Source organism: Rana temporaria, chromosome 9, assembly GCF_905171775.1.
Source record: "Rana temporaria chromosome 9, aRanTem1.1, whole genome shotgun sequence".
In the NCBI taxonomy this organism is placed as follows: domain Eukaryota; kingdom Metazoa; phylum Chordata; class Amphibia; order Anura; family Ranidae; genus Rana; species Rana temporaria.
The window spans coordinates 94,277,182-94,290,096 of NC_053497.1; the positions used below are offsets into that span (position 1 = coordinate 94,277,182).

General features: G+C 39.2%; 1 pseudogene; it reads left to right on the forward strand.

The window, feature by feature from the left end:
• LOC120913742 overlaps positions 1–12,915 on the forward strand; it is a 244,880-nt pseudogene that overhangs the window by 168,921 nt on the left and 63,044 nt on the right.

Here is a 12,915-nt window from a genome sequence, read left to right on the forward strand (position 1 = left end):
AGACGCAGAAGCAGGACATGGGAGCACACCCACATGAGTGCCCTTAAGCACTTGAGAAGCACTTAGGCACTTGAGAAGAGGAGGAGCCAAGAGCACCATTAAGGGACCCCAGAAGAGGAGGATCGAGGCCACTCTGTGCAAAACCAACTGCACAGAGTAGGTAAGTATGACATGTTTGTTTTTAAAAAAAAATAACCTTTAGTTATCCTTTAAGCTAAGATGTTGACTCATTATTTATATTAATAATGTTTTAAATAAAAATGTTATCTTTAAACTTGGCCATTTTTAGAAAGCTTTGTAGTCTAAATAGATTGTTTGGGCCAATCTGGACAAATTAACTACATCCCTCACTAACTTATGCAGCCGCTGGATGTGCTGCATAAACTGTATGTAGCTGAGGCTACATACAGTATACAGAATGACTGAAAGAAGTAAACACTTGACACTGTAGTGCTTAGAACTCCAAGAGAACCTGAACACAGTACTTTTGATAATGGCAACCACTATGCAACCCTAACTAGGGGTTGCAACCCTCTTAAAATTGTGGAATCTCATAACTCTGCCAATGCCTAGTGCATTATCAACTGCATTTTATTGAAAGGTAAAATATAATACTCTCACAAATCCATTGGAAATAACAAAGTTGTACAACCCAAGAACCAAAAGCAAGCCCATCTATGAAACTCCCCAGGTAGATGAAAACATCAACTGATATGTTTCAGGGGACAAGTTCAGAGCAATGTTATTCACAATGGATTTGTGAATATATGTGATCTCTTTTACCTTTCATTTTTAATAATGCACTAGTCATTTGCACTCTTGTTTTTTATTGTCCATACAGTATACAACACTGTGTTCCAAGTGCGAGAGGAGACCTTCCTGTCTCACACCTAGAACAAAATAGTTTGGTCTGAGCAGCGCTCAGCCATTCATAGAAAACCTTTGTATTCTGTCAATGAATACAAAGTTTCCTATGACCTCCTTTTTTTTCATCCGGGTAAGTGTTGGCGGCGGTCATTGTGATTGATGGGATCTGGGGCCCCCTTGTTAAAGTAGGCCTCCAGATTCCGATAAGCCCCCCCACCCGCAGACACTTACAACCAATGGGCAGGGTTGTGGGGAAGAGGCCCTTGTTCCCATCAACTTGGGACAAGGTGCTTTGGGGAGGCAGAGCTCCCCTGCCCCAAAACACCCCCCATGTTAAGGTCATGTGGCCTGGTATGGTTTAGAAGGGGGGTGCTTGCTCTCTCGCCCCCTCCCCTTTCCTGACCCACTGAACTGCTGGGATAAGGATCAGGTATGGATTTTGGGGGAACTCATGCCATTTTTGTAATATTTGCAAATTTGATGTGGGGGTTCCCCTCAAAATTCACACCAGACTTGAAGGACCTGGTATGAATTGGGGGGACCCCATGTTGTGTTTTTCCATGATTTTTTAATGTCAGCAAAGCTTTTTCTTTACATTAGGCTGTCAGCGGGTAATCTTGCTGACAGCTAATGACTTATTGGTTGTTAACCACTTAAAGACCCCTTCACGCTGATATACGTCGTCAGAATGGCACGGCTGGGCAGAATCACGTACCTGTACGTGTCTCTTTAAGCCCAGCCATGGGGTCCTAAGCTCCGTGACCATGCTTGCCGGACCCGCGGACCCAATCGCCTCCGGTGTCCCTCAATTGGTCACCGGAGCTGAAGAACGGGGAGAGGTGTGTGTAAACACACCTTCCCTGTTCTTCACTGTGGCAGTGTCATTGATCGTCTGTTCCCTGATATAGGGAAAGACGATCAATGATGTCACATGTCCAGCCCCGCCCCCCTACAGTTAGAAACACACATGAGGTCACACTTAACCCCTACAGTACCCTCTAGTGGTTAACTCCTAAACTGCAATTGTCATTTTTACAGTAAACAGTGCATTTTTATAGCACTTTTTGCTGTGAAAATGACAATGTTCCCAAAAATGTGTCAAAATTGTCCGATGTGTCCGCCATAATGTCGCAGTCATGTTAAAATTGCTGATCGCCGCCATTAGTAGTAAAAAAAAAAATTAATAAAAATGCAATAAAACTATTCCCTATTTTGTAAACGCTATAAATTTTGCGTAAACCAATCGATAAACGCTTATTGAGTTTTTTACCAAAAATATGTAGAAGAATACGTAGCCTAGACTGAGGGGAAAAAAGTTTTTTTATATATTTTTGGGGGATGTTTATTATAGCAAAAAGTAAAAAATATGTTTTCAAAATTGTCGCTCTATTTTTGTTTATAGCGCAAAAAATAAAAACCGCAGAGGTGATCAAATACCACCAAAAGAAAGCTCTATTTGTGGGAAAAAAAGGACGCCAATTTTGTTGGGAGCCACGTTGCACGACCGCGCGCAATTGTCAGTTAAATCAACGCAGTGCTGAATTTCAAAAAAGGGCAAGGTCCTTAAAGGAGCAGTAAAGGATTTTTTTTTTTCTGAAATGACTGTTTACAGGGTATAGAGACATAATAATTAACTGATTCCTTTTAAAAATAGATAAAAATCAATCATATAATGTGCCTGCAGTTTAGTTTAGTTTTTAAACTAGTTTCATGTTTCTGTGAAGTACAGAGACACATAGAACAAAAACAAACAAACACAGGGCAGTGTTTGTTTTTAAAATGAATCTGATTTCTGAGGAGTTTTAGACACACAGTAATCACACCTTCTTGATCATGGACCACAGTGAGAAGCGTGCATGAGTTTTTTCATAAGGAGACAGACAAGCAGGAAGTGTGGAGATCAGAGAAGGATTACAGCTACTTCAAAGCAAAAATGAACAATGAGGACATGAAACCAGGACTGCAGTAAGGTAAAGGAAGCTATTTAGCTAAAAAAATGTTTTCCTTTAGTGACCCTTTAACCTGCATAATGGTCCGGGTCTTAAGTGGTTAAAGAGGCGATGTGCCCCCCCCCCCCCCCCCCATTCCTTAACAACCAAATTAGTTACTGGTTGTTAAATTACCGCAAACTTTCATTACTAAAATACTGCATCACTTCATAAAATAGTGCATGCAGTATTTTGATTGTTTTGCTTTTGTGAAGGCAAAAAAAACCACTGAGCGGTATTTTACCACATTTCTTTAAGTGAAGGAGCCCAATATGTCCAGGGGAGACTTGGTCAGTCACTTTTTTATGTCATAATATATACAGTATAGATATAGAAAATACGGTATAGAAAAAAAAATATCACACGATGCGGCACAAAACAATTTGCTAATTTTTAACAATAATATCACCACGTCATTCAAATTCTTTATTTTCTTATTAATTATTGAGTGTTGAAAGGAGAAGAATAGACAACTGAGACAGCTGTAAAATATATTTGAATCAAACACATTTAATTAATTGCAAACCATAAGTTGTAACACAATATGGTATAGTGGGGATATTTTTTTCAAGTTACATTTTACATGAACTTACATTATTTAATAGGATCTGCAGTAAAGTGAATGATGGTTGCCCGGTGGCAGCTAGAGATAAGTTATCCCACTAACTTTCCTTCATGACTACACAGTGTAAACAATTACATTGCTTGAAACATCTGTCAATCCATGTGTTCCCCTCTTATATTGTATGCCTTGGAGAAAGCATGATTATTTCAAAACAATTTCTGTGTCCCAATTTCCTCTACACCTGTCTGAGTATAAACACCTTTAGGCATCACTGGCAGAACATGTCCATTTGTTGGTGCTGGCTTGTGGAAAGAGAAGTGTACAGTACATTGTAGAATGATTAGATAAAATATGTTTAGCCCAGTGACAGATTGTCTTACACCTGTGAGACTGCATTTAAGTACACAGCACCACAGATGCTTTGTTATATCATACATTTATTCTAGAAATAAGTATAAAGGTGGTACAATTACCAGTAAAACACCAGACATTGAGCTTATTTGGTAAGATAAAATGTGTTATTTAGAATGCAATAACCCACAGCAACCAATCAGATCTGACCACAAAAAAGTGAATTCTGACATGGTTAATTCTGGTTATTAGCCATCATTTTTAGATGGATAATTTTAGTTGTGCATTTAAATTCATTGTTAATTAAAAAAGTTTCCTTTGTTTTTGATATAGTAGCTGTGATTAGAGCCTCCTTTTGTTTTTTTATTGATATTAGTATCCCTAATAGTGAGAATTACCCTCACTTCAAATCCAGTTGACATTGGTCATTTAAATGAACAGTGAGGGAAATGTCACCAAATGGGAACGTATACAACAATAAAAGATAATTTTCATAAGAGTTGGGAAGCTTTAGAATGTGTATTAGGTTTTTACTGCTGTCTGGATCACCATTGAAAAAGGTTCTCTCAGGCCCAGGACACACATCCCAGAATCCCGTCAGGAAAAAACCCTCATTTTCCCTGACGAGATTCTTGGCAAGAAACTCTTGCCGCCGGAGTGTACTGACTGTCATTTCAAAAGAACTGTGGTTCTCTTGAAAGGAAAGAACGCAGTGACGTCATGCGCTCGTCACATTCAATGCCATCGCCGCCGTCTTGCTTCACCCTACCTATGCCATTAAAAGTTTCCGCGCATGCGTCGAAGAAATTTTGAGGCCTCGTACACATGACCGGGTTTCTCAGCAAAAACCAGCAAGAAAACTGATTCTTGCCGAGATTCCCGTTCGTGTGTACGAGGCATTCAGGTTTTTTGTCAGGAAATCTGGCCAGAATCTCGATGAGAAAAAAAGAGAACCTGCTCTTTTTTTTCTCATCGAGATTCTTGTCGGCCTGTTTCCCGACGAGAAACCCGAGCGTGTGTATACTTACCTGTCGCTGTGGAAACCCGCGCATGCTCGAAATGACTTTGACGCATGCGCAGAAGCTTCCACGGCATATGTATGTAGCAGAAGCTACATACAGTATTACCGCACATCCAGCAGGCATCCGAGCAGCTGACCCGGCGTATAAGACGACCCCTGCTTTTTTGCCAGTTTTTTTAAGTGTAAAAGGTAGTCTTATACGCCAGAAAATACAGTATATTCTCCAAGTACTGTAGACATGTGCATTCATTTTTGTCCATTTTAACAAACAATAACGAATGTGCAGAATCCGAAATCCAAGAGATCTGACATAAAAAATGCTTTATTTTCATTTTGTTGCAACAACAGTTTGATATAGATGGACGATTCAACATGACGGTGACAATAGCAATCTGTGTCTATCGAACCTGTGATTGAGTGTGCCTAACCTAACTCTATTAGTCCAAGATTATTCGACACAGAGAGAAAAGATTCCACATGAAGATTCGACAAAGCAGTCGCCACGAGCGAACATTTATGGTCAAATGCTCTGCCCATAGGCTATAGAAGAATTCTAATGTTGGTTGAATACTAATAATAATTAATAAATATAATTATTATTAGCCATACAACATTAGAATTCTACTATAGCTTGTGGGCAGACATTCAACCGAAATGTACGGTTGCGGTGTTGTACAGTTTAGCTGCTTCGTCAAATCTTCTTAGAAAATTTGACAGACACCATAAGCCTTCAATTGACAGATTCGACCTTAATTCGGATTTTTGGACTAATGCATTTTTTAACTAAATAAATAAAAATGAATTTCTGGAGTAACTAAATAAATGCATTTTTCGGATGAAAACGAAATTCCAAAACAAAATATTTCAGTGTACACACGTCTACCAAGTAGTAGCATTATATTTTTAGATGTGTGCAGAATGGAAGAAAAATGTTTTTCCTTTGGATAAATTTGTTATGTTACTAATTTTGTATTGTGGATTCATTTAGGAATTTACTTTGTTTCCTGTCTTTTAGATTCATGTTTTTATTAATTTTCTAAATAATTCCAAATTTTCAGAACAATTCGAATTCAAATAGGTTTAAAATGTTTGGACCGACTTAAATTCTGTGTGAAGAATAGCTGGATGTTAAGGAGCAGGCCAGGCAGCCAGCTACCTTGTCCTTTAAAACCGATGAATCATCAGCAGTCAGCAGATTAACCCCCTGACAGCTGAATATAAACAAAAGAATGCTGGCAATGAAAAATAAATAAAATAAAAAACTAGCATGCCCCCCCCCCCCATCCATACATGGTATCCGTCTAGTATGGATTTGTTTTTTGTTAATGACGTGGGGTCCCGCCCAAAATTCATACTAGATCATTATTTGAATATGATACATCCGAATAACCAAAAATTCCTCCGAATTTAGATTATATCCCTTGGCTATTACCATTATAGTTTTCCTGGGCATCCATCAGTAGCTGTACTGCTGGTTTCTGTCATTTAAGGATATGATGGTACTACTGCTTCTACTAATTATACTTATTCTTCATACTCTGTTGTTTTGCTCCAGGTGGGTCAGTAAGGTGGTATGGTCAGATGCATTCTATGTAAATGTGCAGGCCATAATTTTTTTGTATTCTTCATTTGTGCGAGGGGGGAGCTGTTATGATCGGAAGAATTCTGTTGTAGGTGGCACATACATCAACACAATTATACACATATGTAGTGCTTGTCACATAAAATGGGGGGATTCAGACATTTAAGGACATCATTAAATACTCATTGGTGGATGCTGGCATGAGACAATGGGCACACGTTTTGGGGACCTAGCAGTACCACTGGATCAATAGGTTTACTGTTGTTTTTTGCAAATGTCATTTGCAAATGGCAGAAAAAAATATCTATAGAGCTGGCAATTTTATGTACAATCTTTTTGCATGTCAAGTTATTTATTTATTTCAGGTACTTACCTTAAAGTGAAACTGTGCCTAGACTATGCACACTAAAGTATTACAAAGTGTTATATAATATTAACAAACTGTAAAAGAACATTATTATAATCCCTCACATCACTCAGAGGGTGTTTCTAAGTTGATAAAACAACTGCAACCCAACTTCAGAGTCTTTGTTGTGATCTTGGAGGACCTTTGATTATAAGTTACTTCACAACATAACTAGCTAGTGAGATGAGTAAGGGCTTGTTTTTAAGCTGTTTTAAAACTCGTTCACACTTTCAGCCAGGGCATGGTAAAAATATGTGGCTGAGCCACATTAGCTGGAGGGGGTTGAGCACATGCCATGGTAAAAATGATACCCTTGTCATGTTTGGCGGGCAATACTACTACTTAACGTGACCCGTTTAAGTGAATATAGCCACACCACAATTGCTCTGCAGTTGCGTACAAGGCATCCAGTTATGGTGTGCTGGTGCAGGCTTTTCATGGTTAAAACAGGTGGTGAGAAGGCAAGACACATTGTTGCCCAGTAACCTGTCAAATGCATTCTGAAAAGCGATTCACAACAAAGCAATTGCTGGCTAGTGTTAACAAGTCCTTACTGCTAGTTAGGAATATGAAGATATATTAATGCCCAAAGCCTGGTCACACTTTAATATAACAGAACAGTAAAATACAATACACATGCACATTTCCTATATTATGAAGCACTGGTTTATTTCTGGCAGAATTATATGTTATTTTTCCTAATGTTACATATTTTTAGCAAAGAAAATAATCACTGTTTATGGAACAATGTTTTGTAGGAAAGAACATTCACATGTAAACCTTTTGCCTATGGGTAGCCTAAGATTTATAAAAGACCAATATGTGAATAACTGAGTAGAATAAAATGGGCAGATTGACTGAATATAATACTCAAAATGTATTGTTTTAGCATTTGTCCTTTGAATGCCCTTTAGGGTGTACTTATGCACATACGGATAAAATGAACTAAAATCCCCTTTCATCGCTCCATCACATAATTAAACATTTTTTAATTCACTTTTCAAAAACACTGGCAATTGTTATCTATTCAGAAGAATAATTTAACAGAATGATTCAGCTAGATAATAAAAATAGGTTTACCCACGACCTTTATATTCCCAGACACCAGTCTATGTAGATAATATGCTGATCAAAAAAGACCTTTCAACCAACACAATTGCACTTTTTTCCAGAAATGCAGAATTGCTAGGAAAAGTCTACAAAACTAGGGTGTTTCATACAGTTGCTTGGAACAAATGAGAAAGCTTTGCTTGACAGTAAACTGATAGAAAGGTCAGAAAAAGAGGCATCTCTAGTGGAATAAAAACATTAAGTCATTCGAACAAAGGTCACTTAGCTCTACTTGTATGAGCCTTTATCATCTATCTGACAAGGCCAACTAGATATTGATCATCTGAAGCGTCTTGGCAATCACAAGTGGAGCTTGAACAAAGTGAGGAGAAGAAAAAAAGAACGGCTAGACTTCTAAGAATCACAGTGTTCTTCTGAAATGTTATATGGGTTCTGCTAAGTCTGTGATTTCTTATAATCTCAACCATTATCCCTTTGCCATCCCCAGTTTCTCTTCAATTAGCATGATGCTTCTGTAAGAAAGCTTATGTAACTACTTGCCTTGTTATTTTACAGGTGTCAAATCCTTCTTTAATGAAATATCTAGTTTGTAGCTACTTAAATCCAGAATGTATAAAACCCACACACTGGGTTTGACTTACCAAAGTCAAATAGACTGTGTACTTTGCATGTGCAGTCACTCCAGGTGAAGCTATGCATGACGTCCATCATCAAATCACGTGCAAGCAAAAATTTTTTTTTTTTCCTTGCATTTGATTGTGTATTCTTTGTAAAATGAAACTTTACCTAATTTACTAAGCTCTATAACAGTGATGGCGAACCTTGGCACCCCAGATGTTTTGGATATATATTTCCCATGATGCTCAACTACACTGCAGAGTGCATGAGCATCATTGAAAATGTAGTTCCAAAACATCTGGAACTACAAGGTTGCACCATCACAGAAAAACTGCACAGTCTATTTGCCTTAAATCAACCCCAGAGTGTCTTGTGTAATTGTGTTGGACCTATTTATAGCATAGTCCAATAATATTAGTGGAGGGCATCCCAGCTTTCTGAGTGGTTACTATGGGTTCCAAACAGTAGTTTTATACTAACTAACTAACTATTTTATATTAACTAGTTAATTAACCCCCCTGACGGTAAACCCGAGCGCGACTCTGGGTTGGTTTTACATGTTAGGATCGGCAAACCCGAGTCACGCTCGGGCTGGACGGGCTTACCTTTCGCTGGATCCACAGGCTTGGTTTACTCACCTTGTCCCTGGATCCAGCGATGCCACCCGCTGTGTGAGCGAGCGGGACCTCCTCGCTCGATTCACCGTCCCCGTGTGACGCCGATCTCCGTTCCCTGCGACGTTACGACGCACGGGGACGGAGAACGGCGCCAAATTCAAAAAAGTAAACAAACACATTACATACAGTATACTGTAATCTTATAGATTACAGTACTGTATGTAAAAAATACACACCCCCCCTGTCCCTAGTGGTCTGCCCTGTGCCCTACATGTCATTTTATATAATAAAAAATGTCATTTCTGCCTAAAAACTGTAGATTGTCCAAAAGTGTCCCTTTATGTCAAAAATGGTTTTAGATCAGCTAGAAAACAGCGATAATAAATTATAATCACTTGCAGAAATGTGCGATAGCGATTTGCGGGGAAATTCGTCATAAAAAAATAAAAGTAATGACAGCGACAATTCTGCAACTGCAAATTTCAGTGATTTTGAGTTGATTACATTATTGAATAATTTTTATTATAATTATATTATTATTTGTTATAATTATTTATAATTATTTATTATATTATAATTTATAATTTTGTTTTAAAAAAAAAAATCATACCCGGGATGCCTACAAGACTCTTGCTTGGTCAGATTTAAGTGAGTTATTTCTAAAAATTACAGGCCTACAGTATAAAACGCCAATTTCCTTGCAAAATAAATGTACCGCTTTTGGTACGTAATTCCAGACAGAATCATACCGCCAGGGAGGTTAATCTATGATGTCAGTAATCTTTTAAACCTTAACAACACTGATGCCTTGTACACACGACGGAGTTTTCAGATAGGAAAACTGTGATGAGAGCTTTTGACCGGGAATCCTGGCCGTGTGTATGCCTCCTCACAGTTTTTCCAACGGGAAAACTGCCAAACCCACCGGCAAAAAAAATAAAACCAGTTTCCTTTTTTCCCGTCGGAATTCCTGACTGACTTTTTCCCATCGGAAATCCCGAGCGTGTGTACTCGGCATCAGAATTTTGTCTTTAGAGTTTTATTGTATGTAAATAATATCTGATTTGTTAGAATTCGGTTACTGTAATTGCAAAGTTAGTTTTGATATTACCAGCTCCCTGAAACATAGTACTTTCCTGTTTTATCTTCTTGCTATTAGTATTGTGTTTAGACATCATGCTGATCCAGGCATACTTGAACCATGACACAATCTTTTAGGTTGTTACGTCTTGCACTATGCAATTCTTGTAATAAACACTAAAGCTAGAATAAGCTATTAGGGGTGGTGACACACCACCAAACAAAAGAAAGGAAATATAGATATGTGTTCATCCATGGAAAATATCCAAGGAAAATAAAATAAGAAAAATATAATGACAATTTGTACATTTAAAGGCTTGATGCTGCCTTCTGTAACCCAGCTACACTGGGCACTGGCCCACAAGAGTAGTTATGATAAATGCAACTCTGCTTGCATATTGAGCATACCAAGTAGTAGAAATCATGATTTACCTCATTTAATGGTTTTATGAATCAAGGTAATATTAGTTGACATTGGTGATCGGGACAAGTAACTCTCATTAATGGGTAAACAGACAGCAACAAAAACCTGCCATTGATGATCAGGACAATTAACCACTTCAGCCTGGACCATTTGGCTGCCAAATGACCGGGCCACTTTTTACGATTCTGCACTGCATCGCTTTAACTGACAATTGCGTGGCCGTGCGACATGGCTCCCAAACAAAATGTATGTCCTTTTTTTCCCACAAATAGAGCTTTCTTTTGGTGGTATTTGATCACCCCTGTGTTTTTTTCTTTTTTGCGCTATAAACAGAAATAAAGTGACAATTTAAAAAAAGCAATATTTTGTACTTTTTGCTATAATAAATATCCCCAATTTAAAAAAAAAAAAAAATCTTAGTTTAGGCAGATACTTGGGGCCAGATTCACAGCAGAGATACGACGGAGTATCTCAGATACTCCGTCGTATCTCTCAGAGTATCTATGCGACTGATTCATAGAATCAGTTACGCATAGATAGCCCTTAGGCCCCGTACACACGACCAGTTTTCTCGGCAGAATTCAGCTTCCGACCGAGTTTCTGGCTGAATTCTGCCGAGGAAACTGGTCGTGTGTACACTTTCGGCCGAGGAAGCCGACGAGGAGCTCGACGAGGAAATAGAGAACATGTTCTCTATTTCCTCGTTGTTCTATGGGAGCTCTCGGCCCGCCGAGCTCCTCGGCGGCTTCAGGGCTGAACTGGCCGAGGAACTCGATGTGTTTGGCACGTCGAGTTCCTCGGCCGTGTGTACGGGGCCTTAGATCCGACAGGTGTAATTGTTTTACACTGTCGGATCTTAGGATGCAATACCGCCACCGCCGCTGGGGGGAGTTTGCGTCGTAAACCAGCGTCGGGTATGCAAATTAGTAGTTACTGCGATCCACAACGGTTTTTCGCGTTCGCTACATCGCTGCTAGTCTAGTTTCCCATCGCAAAGTTAGCACACGTATGTGCTGTATAAAGTATGGCCGTCGTTCCCTCGTCGAAATTTAAAAATGTTTCCTTCTTGCGTAAGACGTCCAGGAATACGGAAGTACGCTATGCACGTCGCCGTTCGAAAAAATGACGTCACTTTGCGCAAAGCACAGTGGGAAATTCAAAAGGGAGCATGCGCAGTAGGTCCGGCGCGGGAGCGCGCCTAATTTAAATTGCACACGCCCCTTTGAATTACGCGGGCTTACGCCGGAGGCCGCCAGCGTAAGTTTTCATGCAAGTGCTTTGAGAATCAGGCACTTGCGATGAAAACTTGCGGCGGTGTAACGATACGTTACGCCGCCGCGATTCTACGTGAATCTGGGCTATATTCTTCTACATATTATTGCTAAAAGAAATTGCAATACGTGTATATTGATTGGTTTGCACAAAAGTTATAGCGTCTACAAAATAGGGGGTCGTTTTATGTCATTATTTTTTTTGTACTAGTCATGGCGGCGACTGCGACTTTATGGCGGACACATCAGACACTTTTGGCACATTTTTGGGACCATTGTCATTTATACAGCGATCAATGCTATAAAAATGCACTGACTACTGTAAAAATGACACTGGCAGTGGAGGGGTTACCCACTAGGTGATACTGAAGGGGTTAAGTGTGTCCTAGGGAGTGATTGTAACTGTTATGGGGAGGAGCTACCAGTGACACATCAGTGATCACTGTTCCCGATCATAGGGAACATAAGATCCCTGACATGTCACTAGGCAGAACAGGGGAATGCCTTGTTTACAAAGGCATCCTCCTGTTCTGCCATTGCTGACCGCAATTGGTGTGCGTGCGCCCACTGCGCAGCAAATTTATAGGGACATACAGGTACGCCCATTTGCCTGCATGTGCCATTCTGCCGGCATATATCGGTGTGCTGCGGTCGGCAAGTGGATAAAGAGAGTTAATTTTCCTAGTGGGGAAACAGAAAGCAATAAAACCTGACAGAGATTCCAATCCCTAACCACTCTATCCAAATCTAAAAAAGTTTTGTCTTTATTTTTACTTTCGTTGAAGATTCTGACCCGCTGCTGTTTTGTTAAAACTGGCATGTGCATATCCATAGCTGCCCAGATTTTATTAATACCAAAGCATGCCTTCTTTGGTGAAAGTGGATTTTTTCCATAAGTACATTTAAAAGTGTTAAAATCCTTGTTTAAATAGCATACCTGTTAAGATGATTTCATTGTTTCAGCTTTATTTACAGTGAATTACATTTAACAATTATGCCACTTCTTATGAAAATGTTTAAATGGGTTTTGTATTGTTGATTTAAAAAAAGGTGG